The sequence below is a fragment of the Oreochromis niloticus genome, unplaced genomic scaffold (assembly GCF_001858045.2).
Source record: "Oreochromis niloticus isolate F11D_XX unplaced genomic scaffold, O_niloticus_UMD_NMBU tig00000089_pilon, whole genome shotgun sequence".
NCBI lineage: Eukaryota > Metazoa > Chordata > Actinopteri > Cichliformes > Cichlidae > Oreochromis > Oreochromis niloticus.
The window spans coordinates 1-23,700 of NW_020327050.1; the positions used below are offsets into that span (position 1 = coordinate 1).

The window sequence follows — 23,700 nt, forward strand, 5'->3', positions numbered from 1 at the left end:
TTCAAATCCCACCTCCACTTGATGGACGTTTGCAAGCTGCACCATCTGTGTTGTTTTCCCATTTGATGGGAATGATCCACGTAGTTGTAGGCCGTATAATGAAGTCCTACCAACAAACCCACCATGCCCTAGATGGTGACCAAAAGAGCTTTGCCGAAACCCAGGATCGAACTAGGGTCCTTTAGATCTTCAGTCTAACGCTCTCCCAGCTGAGCTATTTCGGCACATTTTGCAAATGAAAGTGCTCAAAAATTGCATTGTAATGACCAGTCAGGTCTACAGCTGGCCAAACCGCACTACAGCTGACCCACTGAGACAGTGAATCAGTGTGAAGTGAACTTTTAAGCTTTGGATTTAACAGTGAACTGTCATGAACTTTGCTTCTTAAATGTTGTCCCACCCAAAGTAAGATAGAAAAAAAGTTAAAGTGAGATTGGCATGTCTTGGACACGGGTTTAGCAAAGGAGCTGAGCTGAGAACCAACTGGCGTGAGTTGGACCAAGGGGCAGGGAAAGATTCTTTACAGAGCTTGTACGCTGGGATTATCTGAAAGAGGCCTCTGTCCCTGAGATCTACAAATCCCACATCGTCATTCCACCTGCAGCTATGGACTTTGCTACAAATGACAATGAGGTCACAGAACTATCAAGAACAACTGAGCTTGTTAGGTTAGGGTAAGACATGGAACCACAAAGGGCAAGGATAAGGTTCCCAAGGAGACACCTGACAGGGACTTGAACCCTGGACCCTCAGATTAAAGTCTGATGCTCTTCCATCTGAGCTAGCCAGGTAACAAGAGCCACGTGTTTGTCCTCTGGGCCACATATTGTCTTTCTTTTCTGTAAAAATGTGAACGCTTATCCTCTCATTTTACTGTAGGTACTGGTGAGGATTTACAGTTAGATATTATTAATGATCATTTCAGACAAGAGCCAAGGCAAGGATTTAATTCTAGGGAAACATCGCTAGGCTGTATTACCACGTGTGACCACCCAACCTACAAGCCCTAGGAAGTCATGGTATAATGGTGAGGACTGGGAGCGTCTGGAGGAGGACCTTCTTCAAATCCCACCTCCACTTGATGGACGTTTGCAAGCTGCACCATCTGTGTTTGTTTTCCCATTTGATGGGAATGATCCACGTAGTTGTAGGCCGTATAATGAAGTCCTACCAACAAACCCATGCCCTAGATGGTGACCAAAAGAGCTTTGCCGAAACCCAGGATCGAACTAGGGTCCTTTAGATCTTCAGTCTAACGCTCTCCAGCTGAGCTATTTCGGCACATTTTGCAAAGGAAAGTGCTCAAAAATTGCATTGTAATGACCAGTCAGGTCTACAGCTGGCCAAACCGCACTACAGCTGACCCACTGAGACAGTGAATCAGTGTGAAGTGAACTTTTAAGCTTTGGATTTAACAGTGAACTGTCATGAACTTTGCTCTCTTAAATGTTGTCCCACCCAAAGTAAGATAGAAAAAAAGTTAAAGTGAGATTGGCATGTCTTGGACACCGGGTTTAGCAAAGGAGCTGAGCTGAGAACCAACTGGCGGTGAGTTGGACCAAGGGGCAGGGAAAGATTCTTTACAGAGCTTGTACGCTGGGATTATCTGAAAGAGGCCTCTGTCCCTGAGATCTACAAATCCCACATCGTCATTCCACCTGCAGTCTATGGACTTTGCTACAAATGACAATGAGGTCACAGAACTATCAAGAACAACTGAGCTTGTTAGGTTAGGGTAAAGACATGGAACCACCAAAGGGCAAGGATAAGGTTCCCAAGGAGACACCTGGACAGGGACTTGAACCCTGGACCCTCAGATTAAAAGTCTGATGCTCTTCCATCTGAGCTAGCCAGGTAACAAGAGCCACGGTTTGTCCTCTGGGCCACATATTGTCTTTCTTTTCTGTAAAAATGTGAACGCTTATCCTCTCATTTTACTGTAGGTACTGGTGAGGATTTACAGTTAGATATTATTAAATGATCATTTCAGACAAGAGCCAAGGCAAGGATTTAATTCTAGGGAAACATCGCTAGGCTGTATTACCACGTGTGACCACCCAACCTACCAAGCCCTAGGTAAGTCAATGGTATAATGGGTGAGGACTGGGAGCGTCTGGAGGAGGACCTTCTTCAAATCCCACCTCCACTTGATGGACGTTTGCAAGCTGCACCATCTGTGTTTGTTTTCTCCATTTGATGGGAATGATCCACGTAGTTGTAGGCCGTATAATGAAGTCCTACCAACAAACCCACCATGCCCTAGATGGTGACCAAAAGAGCTTTGCCGAAACCCAGGATCGAACTAGGGTCCTTTAGATCTTCAGTCTAACGCTCTCCAGCTGAGCTATTTCGGCACATTTTGCAAAGGAAAGTGCTCAAAAATTGCATTGTAATGACCAGTCAGGTCTACAGCTGGCCAAACCGCACTACAGCTGACCCACTGAGACAGTGAATCAGTGTGAAGTGAACTTTTAAGCTTTGGATTTAACAGTGAACTGTCATGAACTTTGCTCTCTTAAATGTTGTCCCACCCAAAGTAAGATAGAAAAAAAGTTAAAGTGAGATTGGCATGTCTTGGACACCGGGTTTAGCAAAGGAGCTGAGCTGAGAACCAACTGGCGGTGAGTTGGACCAAGGGGCAGGGAAAGATTCTTTACAGAGCTTGTACGCTGGGATTATCTGAAAGAGGCCTCTGTCCCTGAGATCTACAAATCCCACATCGTCATTCCACCTGCAGCTATGGACTTTGCTACAAATGACAATGAGGTCACAGAACTATCAAGAACAACTGAGCTTGTTAGGTTAGGGTAAAGACATGGAACCACCAAAGGGCAAGGATAAGGTTCCCAAGGAGACACCTGGACAGGGACTTGAACCCTGGACCCTCAGATTAAAAGTCTGATGCTCTTCCATCTGAGCTAGCCAGGTAACAAGAGCCACGTGTTTGTCCTCTGGGCCACATATTGTCTTTCTTTTCTGTAAAAATGTGAACGCTTATCCTCTCATTTTACTGTAGGTACGGTGAGGATTTACAGTTAGATATTATTAAATGATCATTTCAGACAAGAGCCAAGGCAAGGATTTAATTCTAGGGGAAACATCGCTAGGCTGTATTACCACGTGTGACCACCCAACCTACCAAGCCCTAGGTAAGTCAATGGTATAATGGGTGAGGACTGGGAGCGTCTGGAGGAGGACCTTCTTCAAATCCCACCTCCACTTGATGGACGTTTGCAAGCTGCACCATCTGTGTTTGTTTTCCCATTTGATGGGAATGATCCACGTAGTTGTAGGCCGTATAATGAAGTCCTACCAACAAACCCACCATGCCCTAGATGGTGACCAAAAGAGCTTTGCCGAAACCCAGGATCGAACTAGGGTCCTTTAGATCTTCAGTCTAACGCTCTCCCAGCTGAGCTATTTCGGCACATTTTGCAAAGGAAAGTGCTCAAAAATTGCATTGTAATGACCAGTCAGGTCTACAGCTGGCCAAACCGCACTACAGCTGACCCACTGAGACAGTGAATCAGTGTGAAGTGAACTTTTAAGCTTTGGATTTAACAGTGAACTGTCATGAACTTTGCTCTCTTAAATGTTGTCCCACCCAAAGTAAGATAGAAAAAAAGTTAAAGTGAGATTGGCATGTCTTGGACACCGGGTTTAGCAAAGGAGCTGAGCTGAGAACCAACTGGCGGTGAGTTGGACCAAGGGGCAGGGAAAGATTCTTTACAGAGCTTGTACGCTGGGATTATCTGAAAGAGGCCTCTGTCCCTGAGATCTACAAATCCCACATCGTCATTCCACCTGCAGTCTATGGACTTTGCTACAAATGACAATGAGGTCACAGAACTATCAAGAACAACTGAGCTTGTTAGGTTAGGGTAAAGACATGGAACCACCAAAGGGCAAGGATAAGGTTCCCAAGGAGACACCTGGACAGGGACTTGAACCCTGGACCCTCAGATTAAAAGTCTGATGCTCTTCCATCTGAGCTAGCCAGGTAACAAGAGCACGTGTTTGTCCTCTGGGCCACATATTGTCTTTCTTTTCTGTAAAAATGTGAACGCTTATCCTCTCATTTTACTGTAGGTACTGGTGAGGATTTACAGTTAGATATTATTAAATGATCATTTCAGACAAGAGCCAAGGCAAGGATTTAATTCTAGGGGAAACATCGCTAGGCTGTATTACCACGTGTGACCACCAACTTGCCAAGCCCTAGGTAAGTCAATGGTATAATGGGTGAGGACTGGGAGCGTCTGGAGGAGGACCTTCTTCAAATCCCACCTCCACTTGATGGACGTTTGCAAGCTGCACCATCTGTGTTTGTTTTCCATTTGATGGGAATGATCCACGTAGTTGTAGGCCGTATAATGAAGTCCTACCAACAAACCCACCATGCCCTAGATGGTGACCAAAAGAGCTTTGCCGAAACCCAGGATCGAACTAGGGTCCTTTAGATCTTCAGTCTAACGCTCTCCCAGCTGAGCTATTTCGGCACATTTTGCAAAGGAAAGTGCTCAAAAATTGCATTGTAATGACCAGTCAGGTCTACAGCTGGCCAAACCGCACTACAGCTGACCCACTGAGACAGTGAATCAGTGTGAAGTGAACTTTTAAGCTTTGGATTTAACAGTGAACTGTCATGAACTTTGCTCTCTTAAATGTTGTCCCACCCAAAGTAAGATAGAAAAAAGTTAAAGTGAGATTGGCATGTCTTGGACACCGGGTTTAGCAAAGGAGCTGAGCTGAGAACCAACTGGCGGTGAGTTGGACCAAGGGGCAGGGAAAGATTCTTTACAGAGCTTGTACGCTGGGATTATCTGAAAGAGGCCTCTGTCCCTGAGATCTACAAATCCCACATCGTCATTCCACCTGCAGTCTATGGACTTTGCTACAAATGACAATGAGGTCACAGAACTATCAAGAACAACTGAGCTTGTTAGGTTAGGGTAAGACATGGAACCACCAAAGGGCAAGGATAAGGTTCCCAAGGAGACACCTGGACAGGGACTTGAACCCTGGACCCTCAGATTAAAAGTCTGATGCTCTTCCATCTGAGCTAGCCAGGTAACAAGAGCCACTGTTTGTCCTCTGGGCCACATATTGTCTTTCTTTTCTGTAAAAATGTGAACGCTTATCCTCTCATTTTACTGTAGGTACTGGTGAGGATTTACAGTTAGATATTATTAAATGATCATTTCAGACAAGAGCCAAGGCAAGGATTTAATTCTAGGGGAAACATCGCTAGGCTGTATTACCACGTGTGACCACCCAACCTACCAAGCCTAGGTAAGTCAATGGTATAATGGTGAGGACTGGGAGCGTCTGGAGAGGAACCTTCTTCAATCCCACCTCCACTTGATGGACGTTTGCAAGCTGCACCATCTGTGTTTGTTTTCTCATTGATGGAATGATCCACGTAGTTGTAGGCCGTATAATGAAGTCCTACCAACAAACCTACCATGCCCTAGATGGTGACCAAAAGAGCTTTGCCGAAACCCAGGATCGAACTAGGGTCTTTAGATCTTCAGTCTAACGCTCTCCCAGCTGAGCTATTTCGGCACATTTTGCAAAGGAAAGTGCTCAAAATTGCATTCTAATGACCAGTCAGGTCTACAGCTGGCCAAACCGCACTACAGCTGACCCACTGAGACAGTGAATCAGTGTGAAGTGAACTTTTAAGCTTTGGATTTAACAGTGAACTGTCATGAACTTTGCTCTCTTAAATGTTGTCCCACCCAAGTAAGATAGAAAAAAAGTTAAAGTGAGATTGGCATGTCTTGGACACCGGGTTTAGCAAAGGAGCTGAGCTGAGAACCAACTGGCGGTGAGTTGGACCAAGGGGCAGGGAAAGATTCTTTACAGAGCTTGTACGCTGGGATTATCTGAAAGAGGCCTCTGTCCCTGAGATCTACAAATCCCACATCGTCATTCCACCTGCAGCCTATGGACTTTGCTACAAATGACAATGAGGTCACAGAATATCAAGAACAACTGAGCTTGTTAGGTTAGGGTAAAGACATGGAACCACCAAAGGGCAAGGATAAGGTTCCCAAGGAGACACCTGGACAGGGACTTGAACCCTGGACCCTCAGATTAAAAGTCTGATGCTCTTCCATCTGAGCTAGCCAGGTAACAAGAGCCACGTGTTTGTCCTCTGGGCCACATATTGTCTTTCTTTTCTGTAAAAATGTGAACGCTTATCCTCTCATTTTACTGTAGGTACGGTGAGGATTTACAGTTAGATATTATTAAATGATCATTTCAGACAAGAGCCAAGGCAAGGATTTAATTCTAGGGGAAACATCGCTAGGCTGTATTACCACGTGTGACCACCCAACCTACAAAGCCCTAGGAAGTCAATGGTATAATGGGTGAGGACTGGGAGCGTCTGGAGGAGGACCTTCTTCAAATCCACCTCCACTTGATGGACGTTTGCAAGCTGCACCATCTGTGTTTGTTTTCCATTTGATGGGAATGATCCACGTAGTTGTAGGCCGTATAATGAAGTCCTACCAACAAACCCACCATGCCCTAGATGGTGACCAAAAGAGCTTTGCCGAAACCCAGGATCGAACTAGGGTCCTTTAGATCTTCAGTCTAACGCTCTCCCAGCTGAGCTATTTCGGCACATTTTGCAATGAAAGTGCTCAAAAATTGCATTGTAATGACCAGTCAGGTCTACAGCTGGCCAAACCGCACTACAGCTGACCCACTGAGACAGTGAATCAGTGTGAAGTGAACTTTTAAGCTTTGGATTTAACAGTGAACTGTCATGAACTTTGCTCTCTTAAATGTTGTCCCACCCAAAGTAAGATAGAAAAAAAGTTAAAGTGAGATTGGCATGTCTTGGACACCGGTTTAGCAAAGGAGCTGAGCTGAGAACCAACTGGCGGTGAGTTGGACCAAGGGGCAGGGAAAGATTCTTTACAGAGCTTGTACGCTGGGATTATCTGAAAGAGGCCTCTGTCCTGAGATCTACAAATCCCACATCGTCATTCCACCTGCAGTTTATGGACTTTGCTACAAATGACAATGAGGTCACAGAACTATCAAGACAACTGAGCTTGTTAGGTTAGGGTAAAGACATGGAACCACCAAAGGGCAAGGATAAGGTTCCCAAGGAGACACCTGGACAGGGACTTGAACCCTGGACCCTCAGATTAAAAGTCTGATGCTCTTCCATCTGAGCTAGCCAGGTAACAAGAGCGACGGGTTTGTCCTCTGGGCCACATATTGTCTTTCTTTTCTGTAAAAATGTGAACGCTTATCCTCTCATTTTACTGTAGGTACTGGTGAGGATTTACAGTTAGATATTATTAAATGATCATTTCAGACAAGAGCCAAGGCAAGGATTTAATTCTAGGGGAAACATCGCTAGGCTGTATTACCACGTGTGACCACCCAACCTACCAAGCCCTAGGTAAGTCAATGGTATAATGGGTGAGGACTGGGAGCGTCTGGAGGAGGACCTTCTTCAAATCCCACCTCCACTTGATGGACGTTTGCAAGCTGCACCATCTGTGTTTGTTTTCCATTTGATGGGAATGATCCACGTAGTTGTAGGCCGTATAATGAAGTCCTACCAACAACCACCATGCCCTAGATGGTGACCAAAAGAGCTTTGCCGAAACCCAGGATCGAACTAGGGTCCTTTAGATCTTCAGTCTAACGCTCTCCCAGCTGAGCTATTTCGGCACATTTTGCAAAGGAAGTGCTCAAAAATTGCATTTAATGACCAGTCAGGTCTACAGCTGGCCAAACCGCACTACAGCTGACCCACTGAGACAGTGAATCAGTGTGAAGTGAACTTTTAAGCTTTGGATTTAACAGTGAACTGTCATGAACTTTGCTCTCTTAAATGTTGTCCCACCCAAAGTAAGATAGAAAAAAAGTTAAAGTGAGATTGGCATGTCTTGGACACCGGGTTTAGCAAAGGAGCTGAGCTGAGAACCAACTGGCGGTGAGTTGGACCAAGGGGCAGGGAAAGATTCTTTACAGAGCTTGTACGCTGGGATTATCTGAAAGAGGCCTCTGTCCCTGAGATCTACAAATCCCACATCGTCATTCCACCTGCAGCTATGGACTTTGCTACAAATGACAATGAGGTCACAGAACTATCAAGAACAACTGAGCTTGTTAGGTTAGGGTAAAGACATGGAACCACCAAAGGGCAAGGATAAGGTTCCCAAGGAGACACCTGGACAGGGACTTGAACCCTGGACCCTCAGATTAAAAGTCTGATGCTCTTCCATCTGAGCTAGCCAGGTAACAAGAGCCACGGTTTGTCCTCTGGGCCACATATTGTCTTTCTTTTCTGTAAAAATGTGAACGCTTATCCTCTCATTTTACTGTAGGTACTGGTGAGGATTTACAGTTAGATATTATTAAATGATCATTTCAGACAAGAGCCAAGGCAAGGATTTAATTCTAGGGGAAACATCGCTAGGCTGTATTACCACGTGTGACCACCCAACCTACAAAGCCCTAGGAAGTCAATGGTATAATGGGTGAGGACTGGGAGCGTCTGGAGGAGGACCTTCTTCAAATCCCACCTCCACTTGATGGACGTTTGCAAGCTGCACCATCTGTGTTTGTTTTCCCATTTGATGGGAATGATCCACGTAGTTGTAGGCCGTATAATGAAGTCCTACCAACAAACCCACCATGCCCTAGATGGTGACCAAAAGAGCTTTGCCGAAACCAGGATCGAACTAGGGTCCTTTAGATCTTCAGTCTAACGCTCTCCCAGCTGAGCTATTTCGGCACATTTTGCAAAGGAAAGTGCTCAAAATTGCATTGTAATGACCAGTCAGGTCTACAGCTGGCCAAACCGCACTACAGCTGACCCACTGAGACAGTGAATCAGTGTGAAGTGAACTTTTAAGCTTTGGATTTAACAGTGAACTGTCATGAACTTTGCTCTCTTAAATGTTGTCCCACCCAAAGTAAGATAGAAAAAAAGTTAAAGTGAGATTGGCATGTCTTGGACACCGGGTTTAGCAAAGGAGCTGAGCTGAGACCAACTGGCGGTGAGTTGGACCAAGGGCAGGGAAAGATTCTTTACAGAGCTTGTACGCTGGGATTATCTGAAAGAGGCCTCTGTCCCTGAGATCTACAAATCCCACATCGTCATTCCACCTGCAGCCTATGGACTTTGCTACAAATGACAATGAGGTCACAGAACTATCAAGAACAACTGAGCTTGTTAGGTTAGGGTAAAGACATGGAACCACCAAAGGGCAAGGATAAGGTTCCCAAGGAGACACCTGGACAGGGACTTGAACCCTGGACCCTCAGATTAAAAGTCTGATGCTCTTCCATCTGAGCTAGCCAGTAACAAGAGCCACGTGTTTGTCCTCTGGGCCACATATTGTCTTTCTTTTCTGTAAAAATGTGAACGCTTATCCTCTCATTTTACTGTAGGTACGGTGAGGATTTACAGTTAGATATTATTAAATGATCATTTCAGACAAGAGCCAAGGCAAGGATTTAATTCTAGGGAAACATCGCTAGGCTGTATTACCACGTGTGACCACCCAACCTACAAAGCCCTAGGAAGTCAATGGTATAATGGGTGAGGACTGGGAGCGTCTGGAGGAGGACCTTCTTCAAATCCCACCTCCACTTGATGGACGTTTGCAAGCTGCACCATCTGTGTTTGTTTTCCCATTTGATGGGAATGATCCACGTAGTTGTAGGCCGTATAATGAAGTCCTACCAAAATCCCACCATGCCCTAGATGGTGACCAAAAGAGCTTTGCCGAAACCCAGGATCGAACTAGGGTCCTTTAGATCTTCAGTCTAACGCTCTCCCAGCTGAGCTATTTCGGCACATTTTGCAAATGAAAGTGCTCAAAAATTGCATTGTAATGACCAGTCAGGTCTACAGCTGGCCAACCGCACTACAGCTGACCCACTGAGACAGTGAATCAGTGTGAAGTGAACTTTTAAGCTTTGGATTTAACAGTGAACTGTCATGAACTTTGCTCTCTTAAATGTTGTCCCACCCAAAGTAAGATAGAAAAAAAGTTAAAGTGAGATTGGCATGTCTTGGACACCGGGTTTAGCAAAGGAGCTGAGCTGAGAACCAACTGGCGGTGAGTTGGACCAAGGGGCAGGGAAAGATTCTTTACAGAGCTTGTACGCTGGGATTATCTGAAAGAGGCCTCTGTCCCTGAGATCTACAAATCCCACATCGTCATTCCACCTGCAGTTTATGGACTTTGCTACAAATGACAATGAGGTCACAGAACTATCAGAACAACTGAGCTTGTTAGGTTAGGGTAAAGACATGGAACCACCAAAGGGCAAGGATAAGGTTCCCAAGGAGACACCTGGACAGGGACTTGAACCCTGGACCCTCAGATTAAAAGTCTGATGCTCTTCCATCTGAGCTAGCCAGGTAACAAGAGCGACGGGTTTGTCCTCTGGGCCACATATTGTCTTTCTTTTCTGTAAAAATGTGAACGCTTATCCTCTCATTTTACTGTAGGTACTGGTGAGGATTTACAGTTAGATATTATTAAATGATCATTTCAGACAAGAGCCAAGGCAAGGATTTAATTCTAGGGGAAACATCGCTAGGCTGTATTACCACGTGTGACCACCCAACCTACCAAGCCCTAGGTAAGTCAATGGTATAATGGGTGAGGACTGGGAGCGTCTGGAGGAGGACCTTCTTCAAATCCCACCTCCACTTGATGGACGTTTGCAAGCTGCACCATCTGTGTTTGTTTTCTCATTTGATGGGAATGATCCACGTAGTTGTAGGCCGTATAATGAAGTCCTACCAACAAACCACCATGCCCTAGATGGTGACCAAAAGAGCTTTGCCGAAACCCAGGATCGAACTAGGGTCCTTTAGATCTTCAGTCTAACGCTCTCCCAGCTGAGCTATTTCGGCACATTTTGCAAAGGAAAGTGCTCAAAATTGCATTCTAATGACCAGTCAGGTCTACAGCTGGCCAAACCGCACTACAGCTGACCCACTGAGACAGTGAATCAGTGTGAAGTGAACTTTTAAGCTTTGGATTTAACAGTGAACTGTCATGAACTTTGCTCTCTTAAATGTTGTCCCACCCAAAGTAAGATAGAAAAAAAGTTAAAGTGAGATTGGCATGTCTTGGACACCGGGTTTAGCAAAGGAGCTGAGCTGAGAACCAACTGGCGGTGAGTTGGACCAAGGGGCAGGGAAAGATTCTTTACAGAGCTTGTACGCTGGGATTATCTGAAAGAGGCCTCTGTCCTGAGATCTACAAATCCCACATCGTCATTCCACCTGCAGCCTATGGACTTTGCTACAAATGACAATGAGGTCACAGAACTATCAAGAACAACTGAGCTGTTAGGTTAGGGTAAAGACATGGAACCACCAAAGGGCAAGGATAAGGTTCCCAAGGAGACACCTGGACAGGGACTTGAACCCTGGACCTCAGATTAAAAGTCTGATGCTCTTCCATCTGAGCTAGCCAGGTAACAAGAGCCACGTGTTTGTCCTCTGGGCCACATATTGTCTTTCTTTTCTGTAAAAATGTGAACGCTTATCCTCTCATTTTACTGTAGGTACGGTGAGGATTTACAGTTAGATATTATTAAATGATCATTTCAGACAAGAGCCAAGGCAAGGATTTAATTCTAGGGGAAACATCGCTAGGCTGTATTACCACGTGTGACCACCCAACCTACAAAGCCCTAGGAAGTCAATGGTATAATGGGTGAGGACTGGGAGCGTCTGGAGGAGGACCTTCTTCAAATCCCACCTCCACTTGATGGACGTTTGCAAGCTGCACCATCTGTGTTTGTTTTCCCATTTGATGGGAATGATCCACGTAGTTGTAGGCCGTATAATGAAGTCCTACCAACAAACCCACCATGCCCTAGATGGTGACCAAAAGAGCTTTGCCGAAACCCAGGATCGAACTAGGGTCCTTTAGATCTTCAGTCTAACGCTCTCCCAGCTGAGCTATTTCGGCACATTTTGCAAATGAAAGTGCTCAAAATTGCATTGTAATGACCAGTCAGGTCTACAGCTGGCCAAACCGCACTACAGCTGACCCACTGAGACAGTGAATCAGTGTGAAGTGAACTTTTAAGCTTTGGATTTAACAGTGAACTGTCATGAACTTTGCTCTCTTAAATGTTGTCCCACCCAAAGTAAGATAGAAAAAAGTTAAAGTGAGATTGGCATGTCTTGGACACCGGGTTTAGCAAAGGAGCTGAGCTGAGAACCAACTGGCGGTGAGTTGGACCAAGGGGCAGGGAAAGATTCTTTACAGAGCTTGTACGCTGGGATTATCTGAAAGAGGCCTCTGTCCCTGAGATCTACAAATCCCACATCGTCATTCCACCTGCAGCCTATGGACTTTGCTACAAATGACAATGAGGTCACAGAACTATCAAGAACAACTGAGCTTGTTAGGTTAGGGTAAAGACATGGAACCACCAAAGGGCAAGGATAAGGTTCCCAAGGAGACACCTGGACAGGGACTTGAACCCTGGACCCTCAGATTAAAAGTCTGATGCTCTTCCATCTGAGCTAGCCAGGTAACAAGAGCCACGTGTTTGTCCTCTGGGCCACATATTGTCTTTCTTTTCTGTAAAAATGTGAACGCTTATCCTCTCATTTTACTGTAGGTACGGTGAGGATTTACAGTTAGATATTATTAAATGATCATTTCAGACAAGAGCCAAGGCAAGGATTTAATTCTAGGGGAAACATCGCTAGGCTGTATTACCACGTGTGACCACCCAACCTACAAGCCCTAGGAAGTCAATGGTATAATGGGTGAGGACTGGGAGCGTCTGGAGGAGGACCTTCTTCAAATCCCACCTCCACTTGATGGACGTTTGCAAGCTGCACCATCTGTGTTTGTTTTCCCATTTGATGGGAATGATCCACGTAGTTGTAGGCCGTATAATGAAGTCCTACCAACAAACCCACCATGCCCTAGATGGTGACCAAAAGAGCTTTGCCGAAACCCAGGATCGAACTAGGGTCCTTTAGATCTTCAGTCTAACGCTCTCCCAGCTGAGCTATTTCGGCACATTTTGCAAAGGAAAGTGCTCAAAAATTGCATTCTAATGACCAGTCAGGTCTACAGCTGGCCAAACCGCACTACAGCTGACCCACTGAGACAGTGAATCAGTGTGAAGTGAACTTTTAAGCTTTGGATTTAACAGTGAACTGTCATGAACTTTGCTCTCTTAAATGTTGTCCCACCCAAAGTAAGATAGAAAAAAAGTTAAAGTGAGATTGGCATGTCTTGGACACCGGGTTTAGCAAAGGAGCTGAGCTGAGAACCAACTGGCGGTGAGTTGGACCAAGGGGCAGGGAAAGATTCTTTACAGAGCTTGTACGCTGGGATTATCTGAAAGAGGCCTCTGTCCCTGAGATCTACAAATCCCACATCGTCATTCCACCTGCAGCCTATGGACTTTGCTACAAATGACAATGAGGTCACAGAACTATCAAGAACAACTGAGCTTGTTAGGTTAGGGTAAAGACATGGAACCACCAAAGGGCAAGGATAAGGTTCCCAAGGAGACACCTGGACAGGGACTTGAACCCTGGACCCTCAGATTAAAAGTCTGATGCTCTTCCATCTGAGCTAGCCAGGTAACAAGAGCCACGTGTTTGTCCTCTGGGCCACATATTGTCTTTCTTTTCTGTAAAAATGTGAACGCTTATCCTCTCATTTTACTGTAGGTACGGTGAGGATTTACAGTTAGATATTATTAAATGATCATTTCAGACAAGAGCCAAGGCAAGGATTTAATTCTAGGGGAAACATCGCTAGGCTGTATTACCACGTGTGACCACCCAACCTACAAAGCCCTAGGAAGTCAATGGTATAATGGGTGAGGACTGGGAGCGTCTGGAGGAGGACCTTCTTCAAATCCCACCTCCACTTGATGGACGTTTGCAAGCTGCACCATCTGTGTTTGTTTTCCCATTTGATGGAATGATCCACGTAGTTGTAGGCCGTATAATGAAGTCCTACCAACAACCCACCATGCCCTAGATGGTGACCAAAAGAGCTTTGCCGAAACCAGGATCGAACTAGGGTCCTTTAGATCTTCAGTCTAACGCTCTCCCAGCTGAGCTATTTCGGCACATTTTGCAAATGAAAGTGCTCAAAATTGCATTGTAATGACCAGTCAGGTCTACAGCTGGCCAAACCGCACTACAGCTGACCCACTGAGACAGTGAATCAGTGTGAAGTGAACTTTTAAGCTTTGGATTTAACAGTGAACTGTCATGAACTTTGCTCTCTTAAATGTTGTCCCACCCAAAGTAAGATAGAAAAAAAGTTAAAGTGAGATTGGCATGTCTTGGACACCGGGTTTAGCAAAGGAGCTGAGCTGAGAACCAACTGGCGGTGAGTTGGACCAAGGGGCAGGGAAAGATTCTTTACAGAGCTTGTACGCTGGGATTATCTGAAAGAGGCCTCTGTCCCTGAGATCTACAAATCCCACATCGTCATTCCACCTGCAGTTTATGGACTTTGCTACAAATGACAATGAGGTCACAGAACTATCAAGAACAACTGAGCTTGTTAGGTTAGGGTAAAGACATGGAACCACCAAAGGGCAAGGATAAGGTTCCCAAGGAGACACCTGGACAGGGACTTGAACCCTGGACCCTCAGATTAAAAGTCTGATGCTCTTCCATCTGAGCTAGCCAGGTAACAAGAGCGACGGGTTTGTCCTCTGGGCCACATATTGTCTTTCTTTTCTGTAAAATGTGAACGCTTATCCTCTCATTTTACTGTAGGTACTGGTGAGGATTTACAGTTAGATATTATTAAATGATCATTTCAGACAAGAGCCAAGGCAAGGATTTAATTCTAGGGGAAACATCGCTAGGCTGTATTACCACGTGTGACCACCCAACCTACCAAGCCCTAGGTAAGTCAATGGTATAATGGGTGAGGACTGGGAGCGTCTGGAGGAGGACCTTCTTCAAATCCCACCTCCACTTGATGGACGTTTGCAAGCTGCACCATCTGTGTTTGTTTTCCCATTTGATGGAATGATCCACGTAGTTGTAGGCCGTATAATGAAGTCCTACCAACAAACCCACCATGCCCTAGATGGTGACCAAAAGAGCTTTGCCGAAACCCAGGATCGAACTAGGGTCCTTTAGATCTTCAGTCTAACGCTCTCCCAGCTGAGCTATTTCGGCACATTTTGCAAATGAAAGTGCTCAAAAATTGCATTGTAATGACCAGTCAGGTCTACAGCTGGCCAAACCGCACTACAGCTGACCCACTGAGACAGTGAATCAGTGTGAAGTGAACTTTTAAGCTTTGGATTTAACAGTGAACTGTCATGAACTTTGCTCTCTTAAATGTTGTCCCACCCAAAGTAAGATAGAAAAAAAGTTAAAGTGAGATTGGCATGTCTTGGACACCGGGTTTAGCAAAGGAGCTGAGCTGAGAACCAACTGGCGGTGAGTTGGACCAAGGGGCAGGGAAAGATTCTTTACAGAGCTTGTACGCTGGGATTATCTGAAAGAGGCCTCTGTCCCTGAGATCTACAAATCCCACATCGTCATTCCACCTGCAGTTTATGGACTTTGCTACAAATGACAATGAGGTCACAGAACTATCAAGAACAACTGAGCTTGTTAGGTTAGGGTAAAGACATGGAACCACCAAAGGGCAAGGATAAGGTTCCCAAGGAGACACCTGGACAGGGACTTGAACCCTGGACCCTCAGATTAAAAGTCTGATGCTCTTCCATCTGAGCTAGCCAGGTAACAAGAGCACATGTTTGTCCTCTGGGCCACATATTGTCTTTCTTTTCTGTAAAAATGTGAACGCTTATCCTCTCATTTTACTGTAGGTACTGGTGAGGATTTACAGTTAGATATTATTAAATGATCATTTCAGACAAGAGCCAAGGCAAGGATTTAATTCTAGGGGAAACATCGCTAGGCTGTATTACCACGTGTGACCACCCAACCTACCAAGCCCTAGGTAAGTCAATGGTATAATGGGTGAGGACTGGGAGCGTCTGGAGGAGGACCTTCTTCAAATCCACCTCCACTTGATGGACGTTTGCAAGCTGCACCATCTGTGTTTGTTTTCTCATTTGATGGGAATGATCCACGTAGTTGTAGGCCGTATAATGAAGTCCTACCAACAAACCTACCATGCCCTAGATGGTGACCAAAAGAGCTTTGCCGAAACCCAGGATCGAACTAGGGTCCTTTAGATCTTCAGTCTAACGCTCTCCCAGCTGAGCTATTTCGGCACATTTTGCAAAGGAAAGTGCTCAAAAATTGCATTCTAATGACCAGTCAGGTCTACAGCTGGCCAAACCGCACTACAGCTGACCCACTGAGACAGTGAATCAGTGTGAAGTGAACTTTTAAGCTTTGGATTTAACAGTGAACTGTCATGAACTTTGCTCTCTTAAATGTTGTCCCACCCAAAGTAAGATAGAAAAAAAGTTAAAGTGAGATTGGCATGTCTTGGACACCGGGTTTAGCAAAGGAGCTGAGCTGAGAACCAACTGGCGGTGAGTTGGACCAAGGGGCAGGGAAAGATTCTTTACAGAGCTTGTACGCTGGGATTATCTGAAAGAGGCCTCTGTCCCTGAGATCTACAAATCCCACATCGTCATTCCACCTGCAGCCTATGGACTTTGCTACAAATGACAATGAGGTCACAGAACTATCAAGAACAACTGAGCTTGTTAGGTTAGGGTAAAGACATGGAACCACCAAAGGGCAAGGATAAGGTTCCCAAGGAGACACCTGGACAGGGACTTGAACCCTGGACCCTCAGATTAAAAGTCTGATGCTCTTCCATCTGAGCTAGCCAGGTAACAAGAGCCACGTGTTTGTCCTCTGGGCCACATATTGTCTTTCTTTTCTGTAAAAATGTGAACGCTTATCCTCTCATTTTACTGTAGGTACGGTGAGGATTTACAGTTAGATATTATTAAATGATCATTTCAGACAGAGCCAAGGCAAGGATTTAATTCTAGGGAAACATCGCTAGGCTGTATTACCACGTGTGACCACCCAACCTACAAAGCCCTAGGAAGTCAATGGTATAATGGGTGAGGACTGGGAGCGTCTGGAGGAGGACCTTCTTCAAATCCCACCTCCACTTGATGGACGTTTGCAAGCTGCACCATCTGTGTTTGTTTTCCCATTTGATGGGAATGATCCACGTAGTTGTAGGCCGTATAATGAAGTCCTACCAACAAACCCACCATGCCCTAGATGGTGACCAAAAGAGCTTTGCCGAAACCCAGGATCGAACTAGGGTCCTTTAGATCTTCAGTCTAACGCTCTCCCAGCTGAGCTATTTCGGCACATTTTGCAAATGAAAGTGCTCAAAAATTGCATTGTAATGACCAGTCAGGTCTACAGCTGGCCAAACCGCACTACAGCTGACCCACTGAGACAGTGAATCAGTGTGAAGTGAACTTTTAAGCTTTGGATTTAACAGTGAACTGTCATGAACTTTGCTCTCTTAAATGTTGTCCCACCCAAAGTAAGATAGAAAAAAAGTTAAAGTGAGATTGGCATGTCTTGGACACCGGGTTTAGCAAAGGAGCTGAGCTGAGAACCAACTGGCGGTGAGTTGGACCAAGGGGCAGGGAAAGATTCTTTACAGAGCTTGTACGCTGGGATTATCTGAAAGAGGCCTCTGTCCCTGAGATCTACAAATCCCACATCGTCATTCCACCTGCAGTTTATGGACTTTGCTACAAATGACAATGAGGTCACAGAACTATCAAGAACAACTGAGCTTGTTAGGTTAGGGTAAAGACATGGAACCACCAAAGGGCAAGGATAAGGTTCCCAAGGAGACACCTGGACAGGGACTTGAACCCTGGACCCTCAGATTAAAAGTCTGATGCTCTTCCATCTGAGCTAGCCAGGTAACAAGAGCGACGGGTTTGTCCTCTGGGCCACATATTGTCTTTCTTTCTGTAAAAATGTGAACGCTTATCCTCTCATTTTACTGTAGGTACTGGTGAGGATTTACAGTTAGATATTATTAAATGATCATTTCAGACAAGAGCCAAGGCAAGGATTTAATTCTAGGGAAACATCGCTAGGCTGTATTACCACGTGTGACCACCCAACCTACCAAGCCCTAGGTAAGTCAATGGTATAATGGGTGAGGACTGGAGCGTCTGGAGGAGGACCTTCTTCAAATCCCACCTCCACTTGATGGACGTTTGCAAGCTGCACCATCTGTGTTTGTTTTCTCATTTGATGGGAATGATCCACGTAGTTGTAGGCCGTATAATGAAGTCCTACCAACAAACCTACCATGCCCTAGATGGTGACCAAAAGAGCTTTGCCGAAACCCAGGATCGAACTAGGGTCCTTTAGATCTTCAGTCTAACGCTCTCCCAGCTGAGCTATTTCGGCACATTTTGCAAAGGAAAGTGCTCAAAAATTGCATTCTAATGACCAGTCAGGTCTACAGCTGGCCAAACCGCACTACAGCTGACCCACTGAGACAGTGAATCAGTGTGAAGTGAACTTTTAAGCTTTGGATTTAACAGTGAACTGTCATGAACTTTGCTCTCTTAAATGTTGTCCCACCCAAAGTAAGATAGAAAAAAAGTTAAAGTGAGATTGGCATGTCTTGGACACCGGGTTTAGCAAAGGAGCTGAGCTGAGAACCAACTGGCGGTGAGTTGGACCAAGGGGCAGGGAAAGATTCTTTACAGAGCTTGTACGCTGGGATTATCTGAAAGAGGCCTCTGTCCCTGAGATCTACAAATCCCACATCGTCATTCCACCTGCAGCCTATGGACTTTGCTACAAATGACAATGAGGTCACAGAACTATCAAGAACAACTGAGCTTGTTAGGTTAGGGTAAAGACATGGAACCACCAAAGGGCAGGATAAGGTTCCCAAGGAGACACCTGGACAGGGACTTGAACCCTGGACCCTCAGATTAAAAGTTTGATGCTCTTCCATCTGAGCTAGCCAGGTAACAAGAGTAACAGGTTTGTCCTCTGGGCCACATATTGTCTTTCTTTTCTGTAAAAATGTGAACGCTTATCCTCTCATTTTACTGTAGGTACGGTGAGGATTTACAGTTAGATATTATTAAATGATCATTTCAGACAAGAGCCAAGGCAAGGATTTAATTCTAGGGGAAACATCGCTAGGCTGTATTACCACGTGTGACCACCCAACCTACAAGCCCTAGGAAGTCAATGGTATAATGGGTGAGGACTGGGAGCGTCTGGAGGAGGACCTTCTTCAAATCCCACCTCCACTTGATGGACGTTTGCAAGCTGCACCATCTGTGTTTGTTTTCCATTTGATGGGAATGATCCACGTAGTTGTAGGCCGTATAATGAAGTCCTACCAACAAACCCACCATGCCCTAGATGGTGACCAAAAGAGCTTTGCCGAAACCCAGGATCGAACTAGGGTCCTTTAGATCTTCAGTCTAACGCTCTCCCAGCTGAGCTATTTCGGCACATTTTGCAAAGGAAAGTGCTCAAAAATTGCATTGTAATGACCAGTCAGGTCTACAGCTGGCCAAACCGCACTACAGCTGACCCACTGAGACAGTGAATCAGTGTGAAGTGAACTTTTAAGCTTTGGATTTAACAGTGAACTGTCATGAACTTTGCTCTCTTAAATGTTGTCCCACCCAAAGTAAGATAGAAAAAAAGTTAAAGTGAGATTGGCATGTCTTGGACACCGGGTTTAGCAAAGGAGCTGAGCTGAGAACCAACTGGCGGTGAGTTGGACCAAGGGGCAGGGAAAGATTCTTTACAGAGCTTGTACGCTGGGATTATCTGAAAGAGGCCTCTGTCCCTGAGATCTACAAATCCCACATCGTCATTCCACCTGCAGCTATGGACTTTGCTACAAATGACAATGAGGTCACAGAACTATCAAGAACAACTGAGCTTGTTAGGTTAGGGTAAAGACATGGAACCACCAAAGGGCAAGGATAAGGTTCCCAAGGAGACACCTGGACAGGGACTTGAACCCTGGACCCTCAGATTAAAAGTCTGATGCTCTTCCATCTGAGCTAGCCAGGTAACAAGAGCCACGTGTTTGTCCTCTGGGCCACATATTGTCTTTCTTTTCTGTAAAAATGTGAACGCTTATCCTCTCATTTTACTGTAGGTACGGTGAGGATTTACAGTTAGATATTATTAAATGATCATTTCAGACAAGAGCCAAGGCAAGGATTTAATTCTAGGGGAAACATCGCTAGGCTGTATTACCACGTGTGACCACCCAACCTACCAAGCCCTAGGTAAGTCAATGGTATAATGGGTGAGGACTGGGAGCGTCTGGAGGAGGACCTTCTTCAAATCCCACCTCCACTTGATGGACGTTTGCAAGCTGCACCATCTGTGTTTGTTTTCCCATTTGATGGGAATGATCCACGTAGTTGTAGGCCGTATAATGAAGTCCTACCAACAAACCTACCATGCCCTAGATGGTGACCAAAAGAGCTTTGCCGAAACCCAGGATCGAACTAGGGTCCTTTAGATCTTCAGTCTAACGCTCTCCCAGCTGAGCTATTTCGGCACATTTTGCAAAGGAAAGTGCTCAAAATTGCATTGTAATGACCAGTCAGGTCTACAGCTGGCCAAACCGCACTACAGCTGACCCACTGAGACAGTGAATCAGTGTGAAGTGAACTTTTAAGCTTTGGATTTAACAGTGAACTGTCATGAACTTTGCTCTCTTAAATGTTGTCCCACCCAAAGTAAGATAGAAAAAAAGTTAAAGTGAGATTGGCATGTCTTGGACACCGGGTTTAGCAAAGGAGCTGAGCTGAGAACCAACTGGCGGTGAGTTGGACCAAGGGGCAGGGAAAGATTCTTTACAGAGCTTGTACGCTGGGATTATCTGAAAGAGGCCTCTGTCCCTGAGATCTACAAATCCCACATCGTCATTCCACCTGCAGCTATGGACTTTGCTACAAATGACAATGAGGTCACAGAACTATCAAGAACAACTGAGCTTGTTAGGTTAGGGTAAAGACATGGAACCACCAAAGGGCAAGGATAAGGTTCCCAAGGAGACACCTGGACAGGGACTTGAACCCTGGACCCTCAGATTAAAAGTCTGATGCTCTTCCATCTGAGCTAGCCAGGTAACAAGAGACGGTTTGTCCTCTGGGCCACATATTGTCTTTCTTTTCTGTAAAAATGTGAACGCTTATCCTCTCATTTTACTGTAGGTACGGTGAGGATTTACAGTTAGATATTATTAAATGATCATTTCAGACAAGAGCCAAGGCAAGGATTTAATTCTAGGGGAAACATCGCTAGGCTGTATTACCACGTGTGACCACCCAACCTACAAGCCCTAGGTAAGTCAATGGTATAATGGGTGAGGACTGGGAGCGTCTGGAGGAGGACCTTCTTCAAATCCCACCTCCACTTGATGGACGTTTGCAAGCTGCACCATCTGTGTTTGTTTTCCATTTGATGGGAATGATCCACGTAGTTGTAGGCCGTATAATGAAGTCCTACCAACAAACCACCACCATGCCCTAGATGGTGACCAAAAGAGCTTTGCCGAAACCCAGGATCGAACTAGGGTCCTTTAGATCTTCAGTCTAACGCTCTCCCAGCTGAGCTATTTCGGCACATTTTGCAAAGGAAAGTGCTCAAAAATTGCATTGTAATGACCAGTCAGGTCTACAGCTGGCCAAACCGCACTACAGCTGACCCACTGAGACAGTGAATCAGTGTGAAGTGAACTTTTAAGCTTTGGATTTAACAGTGAACTGTCATGAACTTTGCTCTCTTAAATGTTGTCCCACCCAAAGTAAGATAGAAAAAAAGTTAAAGTGAGATTGGCATGTCTTGGACACCGGGTTTAGCAAAGGAGCTGAGCTGAGAACCAACTGGCGGTGAGTTGGACCAAGGGGCAGGGAAAGATTCTTTACAGAGCTTGTACGCTGGGATTATCTGAAAGAGGCCTCTGTCCCTGAGATCTACAAATCCCACATCGTCATTCCACCTGCAGCCTATGGACTTTGCTACAAATGACAATGAGGTCACAGAACTATCAAGAACAACTGAGCTTGTTAGGTTAGGGTAAAGACATGGAACCACCAAAGGGCAAGGATAAGGTTCCCAAGGAGACACCTGGACAGGGACTTGAACCCTGGACCTCAGATTAAAAGTCTGATGCTCTTCCATCTGAGCTAGCCAGGTAACAAGAGCCACGGTTTGTCCTCTGGGCCACATATTGTCTTTCTTTTCTGTAAAAATGTGAACGCTTATCCTCTCATTTTACTGTAGGTACGGTGAGGATTTACAGTTAGATATTATTAAATGATCATTTCAGACAAGAGCCAAGGCAAGGATTTAATTCTAGGGGAAACATCGCTAGGCTGTATTACCACGTGTGACCACCCAACCTACAAAGCCTAGGAAGTCAATGGTAAATGGGTGAGGACTGGGAGCGTCTGGAGGAGGACCTTCTTCAAATCCCACCTCCACTTGATGGACGTTTGCAAGCTGCACCATCTGTGTTTGTTTCCCATTTGATGGGAATGATCCACGTAGTTGTAGGCCGTATAATGAAGTCCTACCAACAAACCACCATGCCCTAGATGGTGACCAAAGAGCTTTGCCGAAACCCAGGATCGAACTAGGGTCCTTTAGATCTTCAGTCTAACGCTCTCCCAGCTGAGCTATTTCGGCACATTTTGCAAATGAAAGTGCTCAAAAATTGCATTGTAATGACCAGTCAGGTCTACAGCTGGCCAAACCGCACTACAGCTGACCCACTGAGACAGTGAATCAGTGTGAAGTGAACTTTTAAGCTTTGGATTTAACAGTGAACTGTCATGAACTTTGCTCTCTTAAATGTTGTCCCACCCAAAGTAAGATAGAAAAAAAGTTAAAGTGAGATTGGCATGTCTTGGACACCGGGTTTAGCAAAGGAGCTGAGCTGAGAACCAACTGGCGGTGAGTTGGACCAAGGGGCAGGAAAGATTCTTTACAGAGCTTGTACGCTGGGATTATCTGAAAGAGGCCTCTGTCCCTGAGATCTACAAATCCCACATCGTCATTCCACCTGCAGCTATGGACTTTGCTACAAATGACAATGAGGTCACAGAACTATCAAGAACAACTGAGCTTGTTAGGTTAGGGTAAAGACATGGAACCACCAAAGGGCAAGGATAAGGTTCCCAAGGAGACACTGGACAGGGACTTGAACCTGGACCCTCAGATTAAAAGTCTGATGCTCTTCCATCTGAGCTAGCCAGGTAACAAGACACGTGTTTGTCCTCTGGCCACATATTGTCTTTCTTTTCTGTAAAAATGTGAACGCTTATCCTCTCATTTTACTGTAGGTACGGTGAGGATTTACAGTTAGATATTATTAAATGATCATTCAGACAAGAGCCAAGGCAAGGATTTAATTCTAGGGGAAACATCGCTAGGCTGTATTACCACGTGTGACACCCAACCTACAAAGCCCTAGGAAGTCAATGGTATAATGGTGTGAGGACTGGGAGCGTTGAGGAGGACCTTCTTCAAATCCCACCTCCACTTGATGGACGTTTGCAAGCTGCACCATCTGTGTTTGTTTTCCATTTGATGGGAATGATCCACGTAGTTGTAGGCCGTATAATGAAGTCCTACCAACAAACCCACCATGCCCTAGATGGTGACCAAAGAGCTTTGCCGAAACCCAGGATCGAACTAGGGTC

At 45.4% G+C, this 23,700-nt stretch overlaps 40 non-coding genes across 40 annotated transcripts; all 40 read right to left on the reverse strand.

Moving 5' to 3' along the window:
* Nucleotides 1–151: 151 nt before the first annotated feature.
* On the reverse strand, nucleotides 152–224 carry trnaf-gaa (transfer RNA phenylalanine (anticodon GAA)). The gene has a single exon. It is a non-coding gene; the product is annotated as a tRNA-Phe (tRNA).
* A 985-nt stretch (nucleotides 225–1,209) lies between these two features.
* Nucleotides 1,210–1,281, reverse strand: trnaf-gaa (transfer RNA phenylalanine (anticodon GAA)). The gene has a single exon. It is a non-coding gene; the product is annotated as a tRNA-Phe (tRNA).
* A 502-nt stretch (nucleotides 1,282–1,783) lies between these two features.
* On the reverse strand, nucleotides 1,784–1,856 carry trnak-uuu (transfer RNA lysine (anticodon UUU)). The gene has a single exon. It is a non-coding gene; the product is annotated as a tRNA-Lys (tRNA).
* Nucleotides 1,857–2,282: 426 nt separating this feature from the next.
* trnaf-gaa (transfer RNA phenylalanine (anticodon GAA)) lies at nucleotides 2,283–2,354 on the reverse strand. The gene has a single exon. It is a non-coding gene; the product is annotated as a tRNA-Phe (tRNA).
* A 501-nt stretch (nucleotides 2,355–2,855) lies between these two features.
* trnak-uuu (transfer RNA lysine (anticodon UUU)) lies at nucleotides 2,856–2,928 on the reverse strand. Its single transcript has one exon. It is a non-coding gene; the product is annotated as a tRNA-Lys (tRNA).
* Nucleotides 2,929–3,354: 426 nt separating this feature from the next.
* Nucleotides 3,355–3,427, reverse strand: trnaf-gaa (transfer RNA phenylalanine (anticodon GAA)). The gene has a single exon. It is a non-coding gene; the product is annotated as a tRNA-Phe (tRNA).
* A 502-nt stretch (nucleotides 3,428–3,929) lies between these two features.
* trnak-uuu (transfer RNA lysine (anticodon UUU)) lies at nucleotides 3,930–4,002 on the reverse strand. Its single transcript has one exon. It is a non-coding gene; the product is annotated as a tRNA-Lys (tRNA).
* A 424-nt stretch (nucleotides 4,003–4,426) lies between these two features.
* On the reverse strand, nucleotides 4,427–4,499 carry trnaf-gaa (transfer RNA phenylalanine (anticodon GAA)). Its single transcript has one exon. It is a non-coding gene; the product is annotated as a tRNA-Phe (tRNA).
* A 500-nt stretch (nucleotides 4,500–4,999) lies between these two features.
* Nucleotides 5,000–5,072, reverse strand: trnak-uuu (transfer RNA lysine (anticodon UUU)). The gene has a single exon. It is a non-coding gene; the product is annotated as a tRNA-Lys (tRNA).
* Nucleotides 5,073–5,493: 421 nt separating this feature from the next.
* trnaf-gaa (transfer RNA phenylalanine (anticodon GAA)) lies at nucleotides 5,494–5,565 on the reverse strand. Its single transcript has one exon. It is a non-coding gene; the product is annotated as a tRNA-Phe (tRNA).
* A 499-nt stretch (nucleotides 5,566–6,064) lies between these two features.
* On the reverse strand, nucleotides 6,065–6,137 carry trnak-uuu (transfer RNA lysine (anticodon UUU)). Its single transcript has one exon. It is a non-coding gene; the product is annotated as a tRNA-Lys (tRNA).
* A 423-nt stretch (nucleotides 6,138–6,560) lies between these two features.
* Nucleotides 6,561–6,633, reverse strand: trnaf-gaa (transfer RNA phenylalanine (anticodon GAA)). The gene has a single exon. It is a non-coding gene; the product is annotated as a tRNA-Phe (tRNA).
* A 498-nt stretch (nucleotides 6,634–7,131) lies between these two features.
* trnak-uuu (transfer RNA lysine (anticodon UUU)) lies at nucleotides 7,132–7,204 on the reverse strand. Its single transcript has one exon. It is a non-coding gene; the product is annotated as a tRNA-Lys (tRNA).
* A 424-nt stretch (nucleotides 7,205–7,628) lies between these two features.
* Nucleotides 7,629–7,701, reverse strand: trnaf-gaa (transfer RNA phenylalanine (anticodon GAA)). The gene has a single exon. It is a non-coding gene; the product is annotated as a tRNA-Phe (tRNA).
* A 499-nt stretch (nucleotides 7,702–8,200) lies between these two features.
* trnak-uuu (transfer RNA lysine (anticodon UUU)) lies at nucleotides 8,201–8,273 on the reverse strand. The gene has a single exon. It is a non-coding gene; the product is annotated as a tRNA-Lys (tRNA).
* A 996-nt stretch (nucleotides 8,274–9,269) lies between these two features.
* On the reverse strand, nucleotides 9,270–9,342 carry trnak-uuu (transfer RNA lysine (anticodon UUU)). Its single transcript has one exon. It is a non-coding gene; the product is annotated as a tRNA-Lys (tRNA).
* Nucleotides 9,343–9,764: 422 nt separating this feature from the next.
* On the reverse strand, nucleotides 9,765–9,837 carry trnaf-gaa (transfer RNA phenylalanine (anticodon GAA)). The gene has a single exon. It is a non-coding gene; the product is annotated as a tRNA-Phe (tRNA).
* Nucleotides 9,838–10,337: 500 nt separating this feature from the next.
* On the reverse strand, nucleotides 10,338–10,410 carry trnak-uuu (transfer RNA lysine (anticodon UUU)). The gene has a single exon. It is a non-coding gene; the product is annotated as a tRNA-Lys (tRNA).
* A 426-nt stretch (nucleotides 10,411–10,836) lies between these two features.
* Nucleotides 10,837–10,909, reverse strand: trnaf-gaa (transfer RNA phenylalanine (anticodon GAA)). Its single transcript has one exon. It is a non-coding gene; the product is annotated as a tRNA-Phe (tRNA).
* A 499-nt stretch (nucleotides 10,910–11,408) lies between these two features.
* trnak-uuu (transfer RNA lysine (anticodon UUU)) lies at nucleotides 11,409–11,480 on the reverse strand. Its single transcript has one exon. It is a non-coding gene; the product is annotated as a tRNA-Lys (tRNA).
* Nucleotides 11,481–11,905: 425 nt separating this feature from the next.
* On the reverse strand, nucleotides 11,906–11,978 carry trnaf-gaa (transfer RNA phenylalanine (anticodon GAA)). The gene has a single exon. It is a non-coding gene; the product is annotated as a tRNA-Phe (tRNA).
* A 500-nt stretch (nucleotides 11,979–12,478) lies between these two features.
* On the reverse strand, nucleotides 12,479–12,551 carry trnak-uuu (transfer RNA lysine (anticodon UUU)). Its single transcript has one exon. It is a non-coding gene; the product is annotated as a tRNA-Lys (tRNA).
* Nucleotides 12,552–12,975: 424 nt separating this feature from the next.
* trnaf-gaa (transfer RNA phenylalanine (anticodon GAA)) lies at nucleotides 12,976–13,048 on the reverse strand. Its single transcript has one exon. It is a non-coding gene; the product is annotated as a tRNA-Phe (tRNA).
* A 502-nt stretch (nucleotides 13,049–13,550) lies between these two features.
* trnak-uuu (transfer RNA lysine (anticodon UUU)) lies at nucleotides 13,551–13,623 on the reverse strand. Its single transcript has one exon. It is a non-coding gene; the product is annotated as a tRNA-Lys (tRNA).
* Nucleotides 13,624–14,619: 996 nt separating this feature from the next.
* Nucleotides 14,620–14,692, reverse strand: trnak-uuu (transfer RNA lysine (anticodon UUU)). The gene has a single exon. It is a non-coding gene; the product is annotated as a tRNA-Lys (tRNA).
* A 425-nt stretch (nucleotides 14,693–15,117) lies between these two features.
* Nucleotides 15,118–15,190, reverse strand: trnaf-gaa (transfer RNA phenylalanine (anticodon GAA)). The gene has a single exon. It is a non-coding gene; the product is annotated as a tRNA-Phe (tRNA).
* A 502-nt stretch (nucleotides 15,191–15,692) lies between these two features.
* trnak-uuu (transfer RNA lysine (anticodon UUU)) lies at nucleotides 15,693–15,765 on the reverse strand. The gene has a single exon. It is a non-coding gene; the product is annotated as a tRNA-Lys (tRNA).
* Nucleotides 15,766–16,190: 425 nt separating this feature from the next.
* Nucleotides 16,191–16,263, reverse strand: trnaf-gaa (transfer RNA phenylalanine (anticodon GAA)). Its single transcript has one exon. It is a non-coding gene; the product is annotated as a tRNA-Phe (tRNA).
* A 502-nt stretch (nucleotides 16,264–16,765) lies between these two features.
* On the reverse strand, nucleotides 16,766–16,838 carry trnak-uuu (transfer RNA lysine (anticodon UUU)). The gene has a single exon. It is a non-coding gene; the product is annotated as a tRNA-Lys (tRNA).
* Nucleotides 16,839–17,261: 423 nt separating this feature from the next.
* trnaf-gaa (transfer RNA phenylalanine (anticodon GAA)) lies at nucleotides 17,262–17,334 on the reverse strand. Its single transcript has one exon. It is a non-coding gene; the product is annotated as a tRNA-Phe (tRNA).
* Nucleotides 17,335–17,836: 502 nt separating this feature from the next.
* trnak-uuu (transfer RNA lysine (anticodon UUU)) lies at nucleotides 17,837–17,909 on the reverse strand. The gene has a single exon. It is a non-coding gene; the product is annotated as a tRNA-Lys (tRNA).
* Nucleotides 17,910–18,333: 424 nt separating this feature from the next.
* trnaf-gaa (transfer RNA phenylalanine (anticodon GAA)) lies at nucleotides 18,334–18,406 on the reverse strand. Its single transcript has one exon. It is a non-coding gene; the product is annotated as a tRNA-Phe (tRNA).
* A 501-nt stretch (nucleotides 18,407–18,907) lies between these two features.
* On the reverse strand, nucleotides 18,908–18,980 carry trnak-uuu (transfer RNA lysine (anticodon UUU)). The gene has a single exon. It is a non-coding gene; the product is annotated as a tRNA-Lys (tRNA).
* Nucleotides 18,981–19,403: 423 nt separating this feature from the next.
* On the reverse strand, nucleotides 19,404–19,476 carry trnaf-gaa (transfer RNA phenylalanine (anticodon GAA)). Its single transcript has one exon. It is a non-coding gene; the product is annotated as a tRNA-Phe (tRNA).
* A 501-nt stretch (nucleotides 19,477–19,977) lies between these two features.
* Nucleotides 19,978–20,050, reverse strand: trnak-uuu (transfer RNA lysine (anticodon UUU)). Its single transcript has one exon. It is a non-coding gene; the product is annotated as a tRNA-Lys (tRNA).
* A 426-nt stretch (nucleotides 20,051–20,476) lies between these two features.
* Nucleotides 20,477–20,549, reverse strand: trnaf-gaa (transfer RNA phenylalanine (anticodon GAA)). Its single transcript has one exon. It is a non-coding gene; the product is annotated as a tRNA-Phe (tRNA).
* Nucleotides 20,550–21,049: 500 nt separating this feature from the next.
* trnak-uuu (transfer RNA lysine (anticodon UUU)) lies at nucleotides 21,050–21,122 on the reverse strand. The gene has a single exon. It is a non-coding gene; the product is annotated as a tRNA-Lys (tRNA).
* A 423-nt stretch (nucleotides 21,123–21,545) lies between these two features.
* trnaf-gaa (transfer RNA phenylalanine (anticodon GAA)) lies at nucleotides 21,546–21,618 on the reverse strand. The gene has a single exon. It is a non-coding gene; the product is annotated as a tRNA-Phe (tRNA).
* Nucleotides 21,619–22,120: 502 nt separating this feature from the next.
* Nucleotides 22,121–22,192, reverse strand: trnak-uuu (transfer RNA lysine (anticodon UUU)). The gene has a single exon. It is a non-coding gene; the product is annotated as a tRNA-Lys (tRNA).
* A 419-nt stretch (nucleotides 22,193–22,611) lies between these two features.
* trnaf-gaa (transfer RNA phenylalanine (anticodon GAA)) lies at nucleotides 22,612–22,684 on the reverse strand. The gene has a single exon. It is a non-coding gene; the product is annotated as a tRNA-Phe (tRNA).
* Between the last annotated feature and the right edge of the window lie 1,016 nt (nucleotides 22,685–23,700).